The following is a 20,384-nucleotide window of genomic DNA, read 5'->3' as shown; positions in this document are numbered from 1 at the left end:
ATCTTTTTCAAAACCACCCAACTAATTCTCTCTCTATTTTTCGAAAATCACCTTCCTCTTTTTCAAAATTCTTTTAATTAACTAATTATTTCAAATTTTAATTTTAATTTTATTTCTTCTCTCTTTTTTTGAATTCTAACTTTAATTTTAAAATAAAAACAAAAATATTTTTCTTTTCTTTTCAATTATTTTCGAAAATTCCTCCCTCTCACTTCCTTCTAATTATTTATTTATTTACTAACACTTCTCTTCATCTCAAAATTCGAACCCTCTTTTCCTTTTGGTGTTCGAATTTCTCTTCTTCTATTCTTTTCTTCTTCTACTCACATAAAGGAATCTCTATACTGTGACATAGAGGATTCCATATTTTCTTTTCTGTTTTCTTCTTTTTCATATGAGCAGGAACAAGGATAAGAACATTCTTGTTGAAGCTGATCCTGAACCTGAAAGGACTCTGAAAAGAAAGCAAAGGGAAGCTAAAGCACAACTCTCTGGAGAAAATCTGACTGAAAATTTCGAAAAAGAAGGAGACATGGCCGAAAATAATAACAATGCAAGGAAGATGCTTGGTGACTTTACTGCACCAAATTCCAATTTACATGGAAGAAGCATCTCAATCCCTGCCATTGGAGCAAACAATTTTGAGCTAAAACCTCAATTAGTTTCTCTGATGCAACAGAACTGCAAGTTTCATGAACTTCCATCAGAAGATCCTTTTCAGTTCTTAACTGAATTCTTGCAGATCTGTGATACTGTTAAGACCAATGGGGTTGACTCCGAGGTCTACAGGCTTATGCTTTTCCCATTTGCTGTAAGAGACAGAGCTAGAATATGGTTGAACTATCAACCTAAAGATAGCCTGAACTCTTGGGATAACCTGGTCACAGCTTTCTTAGCCAAGTTCTTTCCTCCTCAAAAGCTTAGTAAGCTTAGAGTGGATGTTCAAACCTTCAGACAGAAGGACGGTGAATCCCTCTATGAAGCTTGGGAGAGATATAAGCAACTGACCAAAAAGTGTCCTTCTAACATGCTTTCATAATAGACCATCCTGGATATATTCTATGATGGTCTGTCTGAGTTATCAAAGATGTCATTGGACCATTCTGCAGGTGGATCCATTCACCTAAAGAAAACACCTGCAGAAGCTCAGGAACTCATTGATATGGTTGCTAATAACCAGTTCATGTACACTTCTGAGAGGAATCCTGTAAGTAATGGGACGCCTCAGAGGAAGGGAGTTCTTGAAATTGATGCTATGAATGCCATATTGGCTCAGAACAAAATATTGACTCAGCAAGTCAATATGATTTCTCAGAGTCTGAATGGATTGCAAGTTGCATCCAACAGTACTCAAGAGGCATCTTCTGAAGAAGAAGCTTATGATCCTGAGAATCCTACAATAGCAGAGGTGAATTACATGGGAAAACCCTATGGAAACACCTATAATCCCTCATGGAGAAATCATCCAAATTTCTCATGGAAGGATCAACAAAAGCCTCAACAAGGCTTTAATAATGGTGGAAGAAACAGGTTTAGCAATAGCAAGCCTTTTCCATCATCCACTCAGCAACAGACAGAGAATTCTGAGCAGAATCCATCTAGCTTAGCAAATATAGTCTCTGATCTATCTAAGGCCACTTTCAGTTTCATGAATGAAACAAGGTCCTCCATTAGAAATTTGGAGGCACAAGTGGGCCAGCTGAGTAAAAGGGTCACTGAAACTCTCCCTAATACTCTCCCAAGCAATACAGAAGAAAATCCAAAGAGAGAGTGCAAGGCCATTGATTTGACCATCATGGCCGAACCTACAAGGGAGGAGAAGGACGTGAATCCTAGTGAGGAAGACCTCCTGAGACGTTCAGTGACCAATAAGGAGTTTCCCTTTGAACAATCAAAGGAATCTGAGGCTCATCTAGAGACCATAGAGATTCCATTGAACCTCCTTCTGTCCTTCATGAGCTCTGATGAGTATTTATTCTCTGAAGAGGATGAAGACATTACTGAAGAGCAAGTTGCTAAGTACCTTGGTACAATCATGAAGCTGAATGCCAAATTATTTGGTAATGAGACTTGGGAAGATGAACCTCCCTTGCTCACCAATGAACTAAATGCATTGGATAGGCAGAAATTACCTCAAAAGAAACAGGATCCTGGTAAATTCCTAATACCCTGTAACATATGCACCATGACCTTTGAGAAGGCTCTGTGTGACCTGGGGTCAGGCATAAACTTAATGCCACTCTCTGTAATGGAGAAACTAGGAATCTTTGAGGTGAAAGCTGCCAAAATCTCATTAGAGATGGCAGACAACTCAAGAAAATAGGCTTATGGACTGGTAGAGGACGTGTTAGTAAAGGTCAAAGGCCTTTACATCCTTGCTGATTTCATAATCCTAGACACTGGGAAGGATGAGGATAAATCCATCATCCTTGGAAGACCCTTCCTAGCCACAGCAAAAGCTGTGATTGATGTGGACAGAGGAGAATTGGTCCTTCAACTGAATGAGGACTACCTTGTATTTAAGACTCAAGGTTCTCCTTCTGCAACCATGGAGAGGAAGCATGAAAAGCTTCTCTCACTACAGAGTCAACCAAAGCCCCCACAGTCAAACTCTAAGTTTGGTGTTGGGAGGCCACAACCAAACTCTAAGTTTGGTGTTGAACCCCCACATCCAAACTCTAAGTTTGGTGTTGGGAGGTCCCAACAATGCTCTGAACATCTGTGAGGCTCCATGAGACCTCACTGTCAAGCTATTGACATTAAAGAAGCACTTGTTGGGAGGCAACCCAATGTTATTTAATTTTATTTTTATTGTTATTTCGTGTTTTATTAGGTTTATGATCATGTGGAGTCACAAAAACTATTGAAAAATTAAAAACAGAATGAAAAACAGTATTAAAAATAGCACACCCTGGAGGAGGAGCATTCTGGCGTTTAAACGCCAGAAACAAGCATCTGTCTGGCGTTTAACGCCAGAAACAAGCACCAAGCTGGCGTTTAACGCTAGAAACAAGCATCTACCTGGCGTTAAACACCAGAAACAGGCTACATTTGGGCGTTTAACGCCAGAAACAAGCAGCAGTCTGGTGTTAAACGCCAGGATTGCACAGCAAGGGCGTTTTACATGCCTCATTGGAGCAGGGATGCTAAGTCCTTGACCCCTCAGGATCTGTGGACCCCACAGGATCCCCACATTTTCTTCTCTCCTCCTCATACCTTTTCATAACTCTCTTCCACAAATACCCCTCACCAATCACCTCAATCACTCTTGCCCATCACCTTTTCACCACTCACATCCATCCTCTCTTCCCCATAAACCCCACCTACCTCCAAAATTCAAATTCTTTTCCCTCCCAAACCTAACTCTAATGGCCGAACTCTAAACCTCCTCCCACTCCTATATAAACCCCTCATTCCTTCTTCATTTTCACAAAACACAACCCTCTCTTCTCCCCCTTGGCCGAAAACACCTTCTACCTCCATCTCTTCCATTTTCTTCTTCTTCTCCTTCTTTCCTTCTTCTTTTGCTCGGAGACGAGCAAACATTTTAAGTTTGGTGTGGTAAAAGCATTGCTTTTTATTTTTCCATAACCATCAATGGCACCTAAGACCAGAGAAACCTCAAGAAAGAGGAAAGGGAAGGCAATTGCTTCCACCTCTGAGTCATGGGAGATGGAGAGATTCATCTCAAAAGTCCATCAAGACCACTTCTATGAAGTTGTGGCCAAGAAGAAAGTGATCTCTGAGGTTCCTTTCAAGCTAAAAAAGAATGAGTATCCGAAGATCCGACATGAGATCCAAAGAAGTGGTTGGGAAGTTCTCACCAACCCCATTCAACAAGTCGGGATCTTAATGGTTCAAAAGTTCTATGCAAACGCATGGATCACTAGAAACCATGATCAAAGTGTGAACCCGAATCCAAAGCATTGGCTTACCATGGTTCGGGGGAAATACTTAGATTTCAGTCCGGAAAAATGTAAGGTTGGCGTTCAACTTGCCAATGATGCAAGAAAACGCACGCCCCTACACTAGAAGGGTCAACTTTGATCAAAGGTTGGACCAAGTCCTCATGGACATATGTGTGGAAGGAGCTCAATGGAAGGTTGACTCAAGAGGCAAGCCAGTTCAATTAAGAATATTGGACCTTAAGCCTGTAGCTAGAGGATGGTTGGAGTTCATTCAGCGCTCAATCCTTCCTACTAGCAATCGGTCTGAAGTTACTGTAGACCAGGCCATCATGATCCATAGTATCATGATTGGGGAGGAAGTAGAGGTTCATGAGATTATACCTCAAGAACTCTACAAGGTGGCTGACAAGTCATCCACTTTGGCAAGGTTAGCCTTTCCTCACCTCATTTGCCACCTCTGCAATTCGGCTGGGATTGACATAGAGAGAGACATCCTCATTGATGAGGATAAGCCCATCACTAAGAAAAGGATGGAGCAAACAAGAGATCATGGACCTCAACAAGAGTATGAGAAAATTCCTCACCATGAAATCTCTGAGATGCCTTAGGGGATGCACTTTTCTCCACAGAATTATTGGGAGCAAATCAACACCTCCCTGGGAGAATTACGTTCCAACATGGAACAACTAAGGATGGAGCACCAAGAGCACTCCATCATCCTCCATGAGATTAGAGAAGATCAAAGAGCTATGAGGGAGGAGCAACAAAGACAAGGAAGAGACATAGAGGAGCTCAAGAGCACCATTGGTTCTTCAAGAAAAGGAAGACGCCACCCTCACTAAGGTGGACCCGTTCCTTAATCTCCTTGTTTTTATTTTCCTGTTTTTCGTTTAATATGCTTTATGTTTTATTTATGTTTGTGTCTTATTACATGATCATTAGTATTTAAATGTCTATGTCTTAAAGCTATGAATGTCCTATGAATCCATCACCTCTCTTAAATGAAAAATTTTTTAATTACAAAAGAACAAGAAGTACATGGTTTCGAATTCATCCTTGAAACTAGTTTAATTATTTTGATGTGGTGACAATACTTTTTGTTTTCTGAATGAATGCTTGAACAGTGCATATGTCTTTTGAATTTGTGGTTTATGAATGTTAAATATGTTGGCTCTTGAAAGAATGATGAAAAAGGAGAAATGTTATTGATAATCTGAAAAATCATAAAATTGATTCTTGAAGCAATAAAAAGCAGTGAATACAAAAGCTTGCAGAAAAAATGCGAAAAAAAAAAGAAAAATGGCAAAAAGAAGAAAGAAAGAAAAAGAAAAAGCAAGCAAAAAAAAGCCAATAGCCCTTAAAACCAAAAGGTAAGGGTAATAAAAAGGATCCAAGGCTTTGAGCATCAGTGGATAGGAGGGCCTAAAGGAATAAAATCCTGGCCTAAGCGGCTAAACCAAGCTGTCCCTAACCATGTGCTTGTGGCGTGAAGGTGTCAAGTGAAAACTTGAGACTGAGCAGTTAAAGTCAAGGTCCAAAGCAAAAAAAGAGTGTGCTTAAGAACCCTGGACACCTCTAATTAAGGACTTTAGCAAAGCTGAGTCACAATCTAAAAAGGTTCACCCAGTTATGTGTCTGTGGCATTTATGTATGTGGTAATACTAGAAAACAAAGTGCTTAGGGCCACGGCCAAGACTCATAAAGTAGCTGTGTTCAAGAATCAACATACTAAACTAGGAGAATCAATAACACTATCTAAATTCTAAGTTCCTATAGATGCCAATCATTCTGAACTTCAATGGATAAAGTGAGATGCCAAAACTATTCAAGAGGCAAAAAAGCTACTAGTCCCGCTCATCTGATTGGAGATAAGTTTCATTGATATTTTGGAATTCACAGTACATTCTCTTCTTTTTATCCTATTTGATTTTCAGTTGCTTGGGGACAAGCAACAATTTAAGTTTGGTGTTGTGATGAGCGGATAATTTATACGCTTTTTGGTATTGTTTTTACATAGTTTTTAGTATAATTTAGTTAGTTTTTAGTATATTTTTATTAGTTTTTAATAAAAAATCACATTTCTGGACTTTACTATGAGTTTGTGTGTTTTTCTGTGATTTCAAGTATTTTCTAGCTGAAATTGAGGGACTTGAGCAAAAATCAGATTCAGAGGTTGAAGAAGGACTGCAGATGCTGCTGGATTCTGACCTTCCTGCACTCAAAGTGGATTTTCTGGAGCTACAGAACTCCAAATGATGCGCTCTCAATTGCGTTGGAAAGTAGACATTCAGGGATTTCCAGAAATATATAATAGTCCATACTTTTCTCGAGTTTAGATGACGTAAACTGGCGTTCAACGCCAACTCTCTGCCCTATTCTGGAGTTAAACGCCAGAAACAAGTTGCAAAGCAGAGTTAAACGCCAGAAACAGGTTACAAACTGGCGTTTAACTCCAAGAAAGATCTCTGCACATGAAAGCTTCAATGTTCAGCCCAAGCACACACCAAGTGGGCCCGAAAATGGATTTCTGCATCATTTACTTATCTCTGTAAATCCTAGTAACTAGTTTAGTATAAATAGAACTTTTTACTATTGTCTTTACATCTTCGGATCATCTTTGATTAGTTTTATGCTATCTTAGACCTTTATGGAGGCTGGCCATTCGGCCATGCCTGGACCATTATCACTTATGTATTTTCAACGGTAGAGTTTCTACACACCATAGATTAAAGTGTGGAGCTCTGCTGTTCCTCATGAATTAATGCAAAGTACTATTATTTTTCTATTCAATTCAAACTTATTCCTATTCTAAGATATTAATTCGCACCCAAGAACATGATGAATGTGATGATTATGTGACGCTCATCACCATTCTCACCTATGAACGCGTGCCTGACAACCACTTCCGTTCTACATGAAGATAAGATAGAATGAGTATCTCTTAGGTATCTAATATAGGGGACCGAGTCCGAGATATTAGAATCTTCGTGGTATAAGTTAGAATCCATGGACGGCCATTCTTGAGATCCAGAAAGTCTAAACCTTGTCTGTGGTATTCCGAGTAGGATCTGGGAAGGGATGGCTGTGACGAGCTTCAAACTCGCGATTGCTGGGCGTAGTGATAGACGCAAAATGATCACTGAATCCTATTCCAGTATGATCGAGAACCGACAGATGATTAGCCATGCAGTGACAGCACATTGGACCATTTTCACTGAGAGGACGGGATGTAGCCATTGACAACGGTGATACCCAACATACAGCTTGCCATGGAAAGGAGTATGAAGGATTGGATGAAGACAATAGGAAAGCAGAGGTTCAAGCGGAACAAAAGCATCTCTATACGCTTATCTAAAATTCTCACCAATGAATTACATAAGTATCTCTATCTTTATTTTACGTTTTATTTATCTTTTAATGATCAAATCTCTAAAACCATTTGAATCCGTCTGACTGAGATTTATAAGGTGACCATAGCTTGCTTCAGGCCGACAATATCCATGGGATCGACCCTTACTCACGTAAGGTTTATTACTTGGACGACCCAGTGCACTTGCTGGTTAGTTGTGCGAAGTTGTGACAAAGTGTGATTCACGTTTGAGAGCACCAAGTCTTTGGCGCCATTGTTGATGATCACAATTTCGTGCACCACTTTCATTCCTCTCTCGTCGCTGTAAGCAAAGCTGCTTCAATTTATGTTTGCATATTTTGTTCATTTTACTGATTCTAAGTTGCTGAAATCTGATTTAGAGTTGCTATTTTTTCTATTTTTGTTATTTTTGCTTATTTTTTTAAAATTTTATGGATGATGGTATTTTATTAAATTTTTTAAAATAATTTTGTTATTCTGAGTTGCTGATTTTTTAAAACAATGTTGTTGCTGATTTTCTGGAATGGTGGTTGTTGCTAATTTTCTAGAATAATGTTGTTGCTATTTTGTTAAATTTTGTTATTTGTGATGATTCTGATTTGTTTCTATTTTTCAAATAATATTGAAACACTTATTGATGATTATTATTTGAGATGATAAGTGTCTTTGTTTAGTTGAAAACTTATTTGATAATATTGTTTCTTTTAGTGGTAGAATATTATGTATTGTCATTTACGTGTGTTTTAATTTTCTTCAGTTATAAACTTTGACATTTGAACTTGTTTGTGAACATTTAATAATAGATGATAAACAATTTATTGTGAAAATTTGAATTTTTTTAGTTTATGAATCATTGAATTTAAATGGTTGAAATTATATATTAATTTTTTAATGATTTTATTTTATATTTAATTAAACCGGTTGTGTAACACCCAAACTTTTAGCACGTCATGATCGTACCAAAAATAAGGCGTTACGGACCTGATTTCCTTTATTCTAAATTTACTATTGAGCCTTTACGTCGATATCGCGTTTCCGTTTTTAAGAAAATTTCAGAAAAAAATTGATTTTAGTATTAAAATCACATAACAAAAGATCTTCAAATAATAAAAATCACATAATTACTAATAATAATAGAGGTTATACGATTAAATTCAATGTAAAACTCAAATACAATACCTATCCCTCTGGATAAAATAAAAACCCTAAAGCAACAAGGACGAGGGAACTCTATAAAAACAACAGGAATCACAAGTAAATCTACGAATCGTCTGCAGCTTCTTACTGAATCTCCGAACCTGTGTCACTAAAAGGGTGGAAGATTTGGGGTGAGAACAAACCACACGTTCTCAGTAGGGAATGGGAATGCCGTAAAAGTAATGAATTTAATGCAAATAATTAACTTACTTAGTAAAACTATTTTGTTAAACTTTTGAAAATACTTTTATTTCTACTTTAGATAAATAATTACTTTTCTTTAAATTTCTAAACTCAAAACAAATTTTAAATATAAAACTGGTCACATTTTCTGTCTCTCAGCCACATAGTTAATCCTCAGTCAAATGTCAACTCGTAATCACTTTAATACACTCACAAACAAATAGCGCAAGCAAGAGATTCAATTCAATGTACAAGCAAGTCACAACAAGACAAACAATACAATCACAAAGTAGTAAGACAAGCAAGCGCAATCAAATGCAAATGTGCAAACAACATGATGCATGTCTATCCCTAACGCAGGCCATGAGCTCATGTGTCGGTGCCTACCCGCTCCCGACATTACCCGGGCACAAGTCCCAGATATGGCTTTCCAGATGCATCAGTGTGCTTATAAGTCGTACGGCTAGGCCGCATCAGTGTGACTTTCCAAATCAATAAGCGTACATCTGGAAAACAGTTCTCAGTGTGTGGGCGTCCCCACTTTACATTTGGCACTAAGGCCCAAACAATGTCACATCTACTCTCTTGTGGCAGACACTTCATTAATTAATATATTCTTTAAATCCTTGTTCTCTGCTCTCCTGTGGCAGAGATTCCTTTTCTTAAAAAAACCAAGCTCAAAACAACACTTAGAACAAAATCTCTCCTTACAAAACTGGATTTAAAACATTATGTTTTTCTTAATAAATCTAGTTTTAAAAATAGAATAAACCTTTTTCTCAACTAAATAAATCTCAAATAATTTAATTTTCCAAAACCAAATCTTTTTAAAATAACTTTTTAAATAAAACCTCAGATTTTTATAAAATTTCGACAGCACTTCCCCTAAAACTCGGTGTTAGCCACCCTTTTTCGGGTCCCAACTAAACCATTTTCAACCTCTTTTCAATCAAGAAATCAAATACATATTCATCAAAATTCAGTCACAAACACAACTCAAACTCATCATTCAGTCATTTCAAACAATCATAAATTATTTACAAAAATCCACTAGACTTCTATGGCATTCATAGTTTAAAAACAGTTAATTTCAAAATAAAATTCCCTACCTCCGTATGAAATCAAAATCCACAAAAGTTTTGGAGAAACTTTTGACCGAGCTGCTGAAAAGGAAAATGTCAGAAATCATCTGTGTCTCCTAGAACTCCAGTTGGCCGAACTCAAGGGGAAGAGGAGCTACGTCACCGTCAACTTCTACCAGACAAAAATAACGCCAACGTGTAGAAGAGAAGGATACGGACACTTTTATCGGATTAGATTTTTTATTGGAGTTACGGATCGCAAGTAATCGAAGTTGAAAACTCACGGTTCCATGGTTTCGTTCTCTTCTCTCTCTTACGGTGTTTCTCTCTTTTTTTTTTTTCTTTCGTTCATTCGGTGATATGAAAGAGATGAATGTGCTTAAAGGCTAAGGGTATTGAATGAGAATTTTGTGATACTAAAACTCATTAGGTGTCAAAATGTTATATATATACAAGCCACGTTTCCTTTCTTTTTGTTTCTTAATTGACTTGTTCATAATTTAAAAGAAAGAATGGATTAGTGCTGAAACTTTTATTAAGAAAAGGGTTAGGTGTCATGAAAAAGGACATACCTCATTGGTTTTATATATATATATATATATATATATATATATATATATATATATATATATATATATTAGTAAGTATAGTAAGCATAGTAAGTATAATATGCATAGTAAATCACATTTTATTTCTTTTTTTGTTCTCTTAATGGCTTCGGCCATTCTTTTTTTTTTCTTAAACTTTAATAAAATAATAATAATAATAATATAATAATAACAATTATAAAAGTTAATTTAAATATTTTATCTATTAAAATAGTTTCTAATAAATATTTTAAACTAATAGAATAAGTCATAATTGAATTAAACTTTAATAATCATAAAATTCTATTTAATTATTTTTGTTAGAAATAATTTTCTTAAAAAACAAAACTCAACAAATATAATAACTCATAAATAGCTAATTATTTAATTTTCAAAAATCTGGGGTCTTACATCCTACTCCGTTTATAAAAATTTTCGTCCTCGAAAATTGATATAAGATAGAAAAGGTTTGCATCAACTTCACTTTCAAAACGTCAAAGAAAGAAAAAGGTTTGGCATGTCCAGTTCATGTGAAGGAAATCATATCTTATAAATGATAAGATATGGTCGGGAGTTATTCAAAACATATCTCAAGAAAGAAGTTCGAAACAAAAATTTCTCTGCAAGCAATCAAGGAAGAGATGACTTCAAACTACTTTAGCACAAGTAAGGATTATACGTTGAAACGAAGCTTACCCCTAAAACTTAACCTCTAACGTTCCCAAATCCCGTGATTCGCATTACCTATTACTTCTATTTCGCCCATGATAACCCATTAGTATTTCCGTAAACACAAATCATCAGTATTAAGTTGGCCAAACTTAATATCATGAGGTATGCAACGGTAAACTAATAGCGTTAATCATCATACAGTCATGCATATAAAACATAAACTCTTGTTATCAGAACAAGTTATAAAGCATGACAGACACTCAGAGTATGCAATGAAGCATAGTCAATCCATTCCCAAGGCTCTAACAGGAACGAACTGCTCTGATACCATAATGTAACACCCTAACTTTTAGCACGTCATGATCGTACCAAAAGTAAGGCGTTACGGACCTGATTTCCTTTATTATAAATTTACTATTGAGCCTTTACGTCGATATCGCGTTTCCATTTTTAAGAAAATTTCAGAAAAAAATAGATTTTAGTATTAAAATCACATAACAAAAGATCTTCAAATAATAACAATCACATAATTACTAATAATAATAGAGGTTATACGATTAAATTCAATGTAAAACTCAAATACAATACCTATCCCTCTGGATAAAATAAAAACTCTAAAGCAACAAGGACGAGGGAACTCTATAAAAACAACAGGAATCACAAGTAAATCTACGAATCGTCTGCAGCTTCTTACTAAATCTCCGAACCTGTGTCACTGAAAGGGTGGAAGATTTGGGGTGAGAACAAACCACACGTTCTCAGTAGGAAATGGGAATGCCGTAAAAGTAATGAATTTAATGCAAATAATTAACTTACTTAGTAAAACTATTTTGTTAAATTTTTGAAAATACTTTTATTTCTACTTTAGATAAATAATTAATTTTCTTTAAATTTCTAAACTCAAAACAAATTTTAAATATAAAACTGGTCACATTTTCTGTCTCTCAGCCACATAGTTAATCCTCAGTCAAATGTCAACTCGTAATCACTTTAATACACTCACAAACAAGTAGCACAAGCAAGAGATTCAATTCAATGTACAAGCAAGTCACAACAAGACAAACAATACAATCACAAAGTAGTAAGACAAGCAAGCGCAATCAAATGCAAATGTGCAAACAACATGATGCATGTCTATCCCTAACGCAGGCCATGAGCTCATGTGTCGGTGCCTACCCGCTCCCGACATTACCCGGGCACAAGTCCCAGATATGGCTTTCCAGATGCATCAGTGTGCTTATAAGTCGTACGGCTAGGCCGCATCAGTGTGACTTTCCAAATCAATAAGCGTACATCTGAAAAACAGTTCTCAGTGTGTGGGCGTCTCCACTTTACATTTGGCACTAAGGCCCAAACAATGTCACATCTGCTCTCCTGTGGCAAACACTTCATTAATTAATATATTCTTTAAATCCTTATTCTCTGCTCTCCTGTAGCAGAGATTCCTTTTCTTAAAAAAACCAAGCTCAAAACAACACTTAGAACAAAATCTCTCCTTACAAACTGGATTTAAAACATTATGTTTTTCTTAATAAATCTAGTTTTAAAAATAGAATACACCTTTTTCTCAACTAAATAAATCTCAAATAATTTAATTTTCCAAAACCAAATCTTTTTAAAATAACTTTTCAAATAAAACCTCAGATTTTTTTAAAATTTCGACAGCACTTCCCCTAAAACTCGGGGTTAGCCACCCTTTTTTGGGTCCCAACTGAACCATTTTCAACCTCTTTTCAATCAAGAAATCAAATACATATTCATCAAAATTCAGTCACAAACACAACTCAAACTCATCATTCAGTCATTTCAAACAATCATAAATTATTTACAAAAATTCACTAGACTTCTATGGCATTCATAGTTTAAAAACAGTTAATTTCAAAATAAAATCCCCTACTTCCGTATGAAATCAAAATCCACAAAAATTTTGGAGAAACTTTTGACCGAGCTGCTGAAAAGGAAAATGTCAGAAATCATCTGTGTCTCCTAGAACTCCAGTTGGCTGAACTCAAGAGGAAGAGGAGCTATGTCACCGTCAACTTCTATCAGACAAAAATAACGCCAACGTATAGAAGAGAAGGATACGGACACTTTTATCGAATTATATTTTTTATTGAAGTTACGGATCGCAAGTAATCGAAGTTGAAAACTCACGGTTCCATGGTTTCGTTCTCTTCTCTCTCTCACGGTGTTTCTCTCTTTTTTTTTTTCTTTCGTTCATTCGGTGATATGAAAGAGATGAATGTGATTAAAGGCTAAGGGTATTGAATGAGAATTTTGTGATACTAAAACTCATTAGGTGTCAAAATGTTATATATATACAAGCCACGTTTCCTTTCTTTTTGTTTCTTAATTGACTTGTTCATGATTTAAAAGAAAGAATGGATTAGTGCTGAAGCTTTTATTAAGAAAAGGGTTAGGTGTCATGAAAAAGGACATACCTCATTGGTTTTATATATATATATATATATATATATATATATATATATATATATATATATATATATTAGTAAGTATAGTAAGCATAGTAAGTATAATAAGCATAGTAAATCACATTTTATTTCTTTCTTTGTTCTCTTAATGGCTTCGGCCATTCTTTTTTTTTTTTTCTTAAACTTTAATAAAATAATAATAATAATAACAATTATAAAAGTTAATTTAAATATTTTGTCTATTAAAATAGCTTCTAATAAATATTTTAAACTAATAGAATAAGTCATAATTGAATTAAATTTTAATAATCATAAAATTCTATTTAATTATTTTTGTTAGAAATAATTTTCTTAAAAAACAAAACTCAACAAATATAATAACTCATAAATAGTTAATTATTTAGTTTTCAAAAACCTAGGGTCTTACAGGTTGAACCCCGATTAAACCATTAATATTAAAAATTCTTGATTTTTTTTACTTCAAGATAATCCATGTTAAATCATGAAGAAAGAAATACTTAAATGCGAAAGCGTGTCTGAATTCATAAGTATGATTGAAAGAGTTTGGTTTATTGATCTTTCTCAACCAAAGCTTTTTGTATCCCTAATAGGGCCTAATCAAAGCTCTTCTAATGAAAAAAGCGCTGCGAAGGCAGCTTTGATGTGTTGAGATTGAAACCTTAGAGTCACTATTTATCAAGGTTCTAAAAACCGGACCGGACCAGCCGGTTCGACCGGGTTAACCGAGAATCGATCAGTTGGCCGGTCCGGTTAATGTCCAAAACCTGTCTGCAAAAAATCGGTGAAAAAACTGGTCAAACCGGTGGTTAACCGGCAAACCGGATGAACTGTCTGGTTTTTTTGAAGATCCAGTTCTTCCATTCAACATAAAAAATGGTGTCATTTTGTTAAAAAAAAAACGCGTGAAGACCCCCAAATGCCCCAATTCCTTCTCCCTTCTCACTCGCTCTCATCATTCTCACTTACCAAAATGCCATAAAATCCCTAACCCACTACGGCGCTACTCCCCTTTCTCTCTTAGCCAGCAGCCCCCCTCTCTCTCTCAGCCAACAGCAATCACCGCCTCTGCCATCGCCGAACTCTTCTCGTCAGCCAGAGGGTGCCTCGCCGCCGGCAGTGACAGATAGAGGGTGCTTCGAGCTCTTGGCCGTCCATCCTCGTCTCCTCCACGTCGTTGCCTTTGGCCATCCATACTCGTCTTCTCTACATCGTTTTCATCTTCGTCGTGTGACTTGCAGATCGAAGCGCGGTCGGCTGAATTCATCCATTGTTAGTGAGTTTGCTCGATCCCGTCTGTCTCACCGTTCCTCCCTTACCGGTAGTCTTGCGCCTGTTTTGTCAGTTTGGTTCCTCTGTCGTCGATAGCTCTGCTTTAGTTTTTTCTTTTTGTTAATTTCTATGATTTTGAGGTTCTATTTTTTAAATATTCAACTCTATTTGCTTCAATTTATGGTAGTATATTTTGTTAATTTTACTCAGTTACTGAAATCTGATATCTGATTCTTGAGTTGCTTTTCTTTTTCTGTTTATTGTGTTCTGAATCTGAATTGGGGTGAGTTGATATTTTTTCTGTTTGTTGTGTTCTGAGTTCTGACTTTTGAATTAGAGTTGGTGGTGGTATGATTAATTTTGTCATGGTGTTTTATATTGATCTGCATATGAGGACATACATGTGTTACAGCTTCTTTATACAAATTTGTTAGACCCATCAGAAAGGTTGCAAAAGACATGCCTAGAAACAGAATAAAATCTTCACCTTCATGCCCTCATCTTTATTCCCTTCCATTTCAGCATTGTTAATTCTACAATGATTTCTTTCTTTAATTTCTCCTTTTACCCTAAATTTAGGAAATTAAACGTTGGTTTAGATTTTTCTTATTTTAATTTTGAAAAGAATAAGAAAAGATCAGATTTTAGTTTACTTACCAGATATTGTTATGGTAACAAAAAAGGTCATGCTACATGTTTCATTGTATGTTTAATTTTTAATAATTTTATTTAATATTTAATTAAACCGGTTCACCCCGGTCGAACCTTTGAACCAGTGAACCAGTCACTCTATCGGTTCATTGACCGGTCCGATTCTCGTAACCTTGCCATTTATATTTGAGTGTGACACCCATTAAACTCTAAGACCCAAATAAAATAATATTGTTGATTTTATTCTTATTTAATTCCAAATCAAAAGTAATAATGATTTATTTAATTTAATATTTATGGTAATAAATGAGATCACCGTTATATAAGTCATTTAATGTGAAATAGCTTAATTTGCGATTATAATTAATATATGTATTGCCCATAAATAGATTAGAAATGAATAATTTTCTAATAATCTCTCACTTGGGCTAGCTATACATATATATTTTCTTGAGATAATCACATCTTATGAACTTTACGCGTGTATCTGAATGCTATTTTCTTTATTATTACTTTAATAATCCGGTTTGTCTCATATATCAGTTATGGAATTGCCGCAGCTTTTATCACATTAGTGTCACGACGAAACTACGATGATCACCATACTAATATACTCAACAACATAAATCAAATTTGAATAAAAAAATTCGGAAATTACATGTAAAAATCATGCATGTCTATTTCTAACTAGTCCAACTTTAATACATTTATGAGATCATGAGTCAGAGTGAAAAAAAATTAAATACTTTATTTCTACAAAATATTTATAGTCGTAAATTTGTCTAAACTATATGAGCATCCAAATGCACACTCCCACTGAAATAATATAACATAAAATGATATGATACCCATATTAATAGTATACATACGAAATACCTTGGGTGTTTGTTTCTTATAAACTAAATATGCATGCATTTATAGAGTTTGTGCTAATTTGCTCATAAAATACTTAAACACTCTGATCTCTCTTATTTAATAACAATTTAAAATATTAGACTACTAACACATTATCACAAATAACTTAAGTGGTCTTTTAAATATATATCCATAATTTGTGACACGTGTTTATAGTCACCTAGTTGGATGCCTTTAAAAAGTTGTTTTATATTCAAGTGCTTCAGTGAAAAGAATAATAAATGTCTTCTCAATACTTTTCCAAAGAACTCTTCCAATGAGCATATAAATATATCTGTAATGGATCAAAATTACTTTGACATCCAACAAAGTCAGAATCTGAATACCAAATGATCTCTAACTTTAATTTCTAACTTCATATGTGTGAACATGTAACATTTTACTATAACAAAATTTGTTTGTCTTTTATTTAGTTATCTATTTTTAACTGACTCAAATATCTGCCAAAAATACCAATAAAGTATACAAAATACCTGTAAGTGTATAAATTTGTTATCCATTAGATTATTGCTGAAGCATAATAAACCTGATACACTTTTGAGTTTTATAACTTTCTTGAGGTACCTAATGAGACTATACTTGTCTTCTTTAGAGTTGAGTATTAACCTTATTTACAATTATGCATGTTGCTGATATACAAGAACAGTGAAAATATACTTACTCCCACTAAACTAATATAAGTCATCAACCACATTTATCTTAAAAGGTCATATGAAATAATAATTTGATAAAATATAAGTTACTAATTTTAAAAGGCCATATGTTAGTCTATTTTATATTTTAAAATAGACTAACATTGATAGATATAACTTTAAAGCAAAATAATATATTCGCATAAGCTACATATCATATGAATAAAATTCATATAATGATGGGACCATCACAAATACCTAGCACAGCATTAATATTTAGTTTTTGGACAAAAATATTAATTTATAAGCGGTACTTTAATACAGTAATTAAACATTGATAATAAATCCTGCCAAACAATAGGTCTATCTTTGGACAAACTTATTATTCATGGAGCCAAATAAGTATCACATGTTTATCACCACAAATGCGCATATAATTTGGCCAAGTACAAAACTTCCTTTGGGCCGATCTGTACTCACATAAACTACGTACGCATAAATTTATTTAGTGCAGCTTACTAAATATTCTCAACAAAATTATGTCAAACAATAAGCCTATCTTTGGATCGACTCATTGTTCACATGAGAATTTGATAATTATACCTATTTATTACCGCATATATTTTTGTTAATTGGTCAAATACCAACTTTTTATTAAGTAGATTAGTGGTTGGATAATTAAATAGAAAATAAACACAAGCAATAAACTTCCTTTGGGCTGATTATTGTATGTATAAATAATAAGGATCGATTTAAGTTTAACTAGTTACCCAAGCATATAGTTACCATTAATATGTGTATGTAATTCGGCCAGAATAGACCTTCCTTTGGATTGACCTATATTCGCATGAATTACATATCACCATATTCCTAATGTTTCAAAAGAAATCAGTTTTCACAAAAGATGCTACTTTGATAGCATAATATTCAATTAATTTATTTTAAAACTAAATTTTATAAAATAGATAGGTGCAATAATTCAAATTGTTATTTATTACCTTACGTAACAAATCCAAGATACTTACATAACACAAAAATTAATAAGTAAACAATAAGCCACGCTATATAAGAACCACGTAATATTGTGTGACTTTTTTAGTTATACATATATTTGCATACGAAAAATGTAAATTTTTTTATTTAATTCAAAATTGAATCCATGACAAAAAAGATTCAAATAACAAAGAAGACAAAAAATTCTCAATGACTCAATTATGGATTTCTAATAACACTTGTTGAAAAGTGTAAGATTTTCTTAACTCTAAAACCATCCATATTAAATCATTAAGAAAGAATTACTTAAATGCGAAAGCATACCTGAATTCATAAGCATGATTGAAAGAGTTTGATTTTTTTATCTTCCTCAACCAAAGTATTCTGTATCCCTAATAGAGTTGAATCACAACTCCTCTAATAAGAAAAAGGGATACGGAGGCGGCTTTGATGTGTTGAGGACCAAAATCCTGGAGTCATTATTTATATTTGAGTGTGGCACCCACTAAATCCTAAAATCCAAATAAAATAGTATCTTTGATTTTATTCTCATTTAATTCTAAATAAAAATAATAATAACTTATTTAATTCAATATTTATGACAATAAATGAGATCACCGTTATATAGGTCATTTAATATGAAATAGCTTAATTTGTGATTATAATTAATATATGTATTGCTCATAAATAAAGATTAGAAAATTAATAATTTTTTAACAATTACCATTAAACCAGTCACTCTATCAGTTCATTGACCAGTTTAATTCTTGCAACCTTGATAAAACCTGAGTTTCTTTGAGGGGGTTGATCAATTTGTTGCGTGTATGTTCAATATAGAACTTTATAGGTCTCACGAGGTATCTAGGTGTCCATACTATAAGTGTCGGATGACTAAGTGGTTAGGGGCTTCGGATATAACCCTGCACTTTTATCATAATAGTTTAAAGAATGGGTATTGAGTGTGGATTAAACACGAAAAAATTGATAAGCAAGGAATCAATCGGTTTGCACCTATTGCCAATAGGGCTAAGAGTCAATCAAGGAGGGTTGACTTGGTTAGAGAAGCAAATATGAAAGACATCAATTGGGAGGGTAACCAGGAGAGATATAGTGAGATAATCTTTGATGTAGTTGGGGTTCAAACTACAAAAAATATCGAGAATGATCCTAATCTGGATGCGGTTAGATTTTATCATCTGTTAGAGTTTGCTACACAACTGCTATTTAAGGGTTGGTTCACTCTAAGTTATATTCCTGTGTCCGAATGATGAGTATTAAGTTCGAGTCAAACCACACCCAAGAGTCCTTTGATAAGTAGACCACCCTTTGTAATGAACTAGTACTAGTCGAAACTACTAGGATCCTGATAAACCACTATTTTATGGTTTATCTTGTGTTTAATTGAGAGATTTTTATCAAGCCTTTACCCACTTATTCATATGATTTGCATGATTTTATAATCCCTTCCTAGTATTGTTTTATGATTGAAAACTTACTTCCTAGAGATCTTTAATTAGTATATTTTAATCCTCCTTTATACCATTCGATGCCGTGATCCGTGTGTTAAGTGTTTCAGGCTTCATAGGGCAGGAATGGCTTAGAAAATGGAGAGGAAGCTTGCAAAAATAGAAGGAACACAAGAAACTAAGGAGATGACCAGTGAGCACCGACGCGCACGCATGGCTCACGCGAACGCGCGGAATGGATAAATTTACAACTACGCGTGCGTGTGCCTGACGCGTACGCATGGATTGGAGTCTGCATAAAAGACGCGCACGCGTGGACGACGCATACGCGTGACAAGGAAAAACGCCAAATGACGCGCACGCGTGACTGACGCGTACGCGTGACTGACGCGTACGCGTGACCTACGCGATCTGCAAAATTAACAGAAAATGCTGGGGGCGATTTCGGGCCGCGTTTTGACCCAGTTTTTGGCCTAGAAACACAGAATAAAGCCAGGGAACAAGCAGAGACTCGACACACAGAGACATACACATTCACATATTCTCACTAGGATAGTTTTTAGGTTTTTAGATCTGAATCTAGAGAGGAATTACTATTCCTCTAGGTTCTCTTTACATTCCTAGTTTATTGCTTTTGCTTTCAGATATTGAAGAGTCATCACCTCCGTTGAAGATACTATTCTAGTTTGTTTCCTTACTTACTCTTTTATTTATTCCATATTCTTAATTCTTGTTTAGAGTGGTAATTGGATTATTTTCATGGATTGTTAATGCAAAGGATTACTTTTATCTTTAATTAATTTTCAAAGCTTTATTTTATTTAATTTATCATGTCTTCTTCTTATATTCTTATGAGCGTTACATTCATGTCAATGGAGTAAACTCTTCACTTAACATGGGGGTTGATTAAAAGGAGACACTTGAGTTGGAATGCTCAAGTGCTTAGTTAATTTGGAAGTTGTTGGCTAGTTCTGTATTTACTAATGCTAGACCTTCCCAAGGGAGA

General features: G+C 34.7%; 1 long non-coding RNA gene and 1 other non-coding gene across 2 annotated transcripts; both read right to left on the bottom strand.

Annotated features, from left to right (window-relative positions):
* Positions 1-925: 925 nt before the first annotated feature.
* On the bottom strand, positions 926-1,033 carry LOC112739037 (small nucleolar RNA R71). The gene has a single exon (XR_003169978.1). It is a non-coding gene; the product is annotated as a small nucleolar RNA R71 (small nucleolar RNA).
* A 7,343-nt stretch (positions 1,034-8,376) lies between these two features.
* On the bottom strand, positions 8,377-10,090 carry LOC112735833 (uncharacterized). Its single transcript, XR_003168561.3, has 2 exons — positions 9,768-10,090; positions 8,377-8,584 (listed from the first exon to the last, which is right to left on the bottom strand). It is a non-coding gene; the product is annotated as an uncharacterized lncRNA (long non-coding RNA).
* Between the last annotated feature and the right edge of the window lie 10,294 nt (positions 10,091-20,384).

The sequence above is a fragment of the Arachis hypogaea genome, chromosome 13, assembly GCF_003086295.3.
Source record: "Arachis hypogaea cultivar Tifrunner chromosome 13, arahy.Tifrunner.gnm2.J5K5, whole genome shotgun sequence".
Classification (NCBI taxonomy): domain Eukaryota; kingdom Viridiplantae; phylum Streptophyta; class Magnoliopsida; order Fabales; family Fabaceae; genus Arachis; species Arachis hypogaea.
This window is presented reverse-complemented; position numbering and strand designations above follow the sequence as displayed.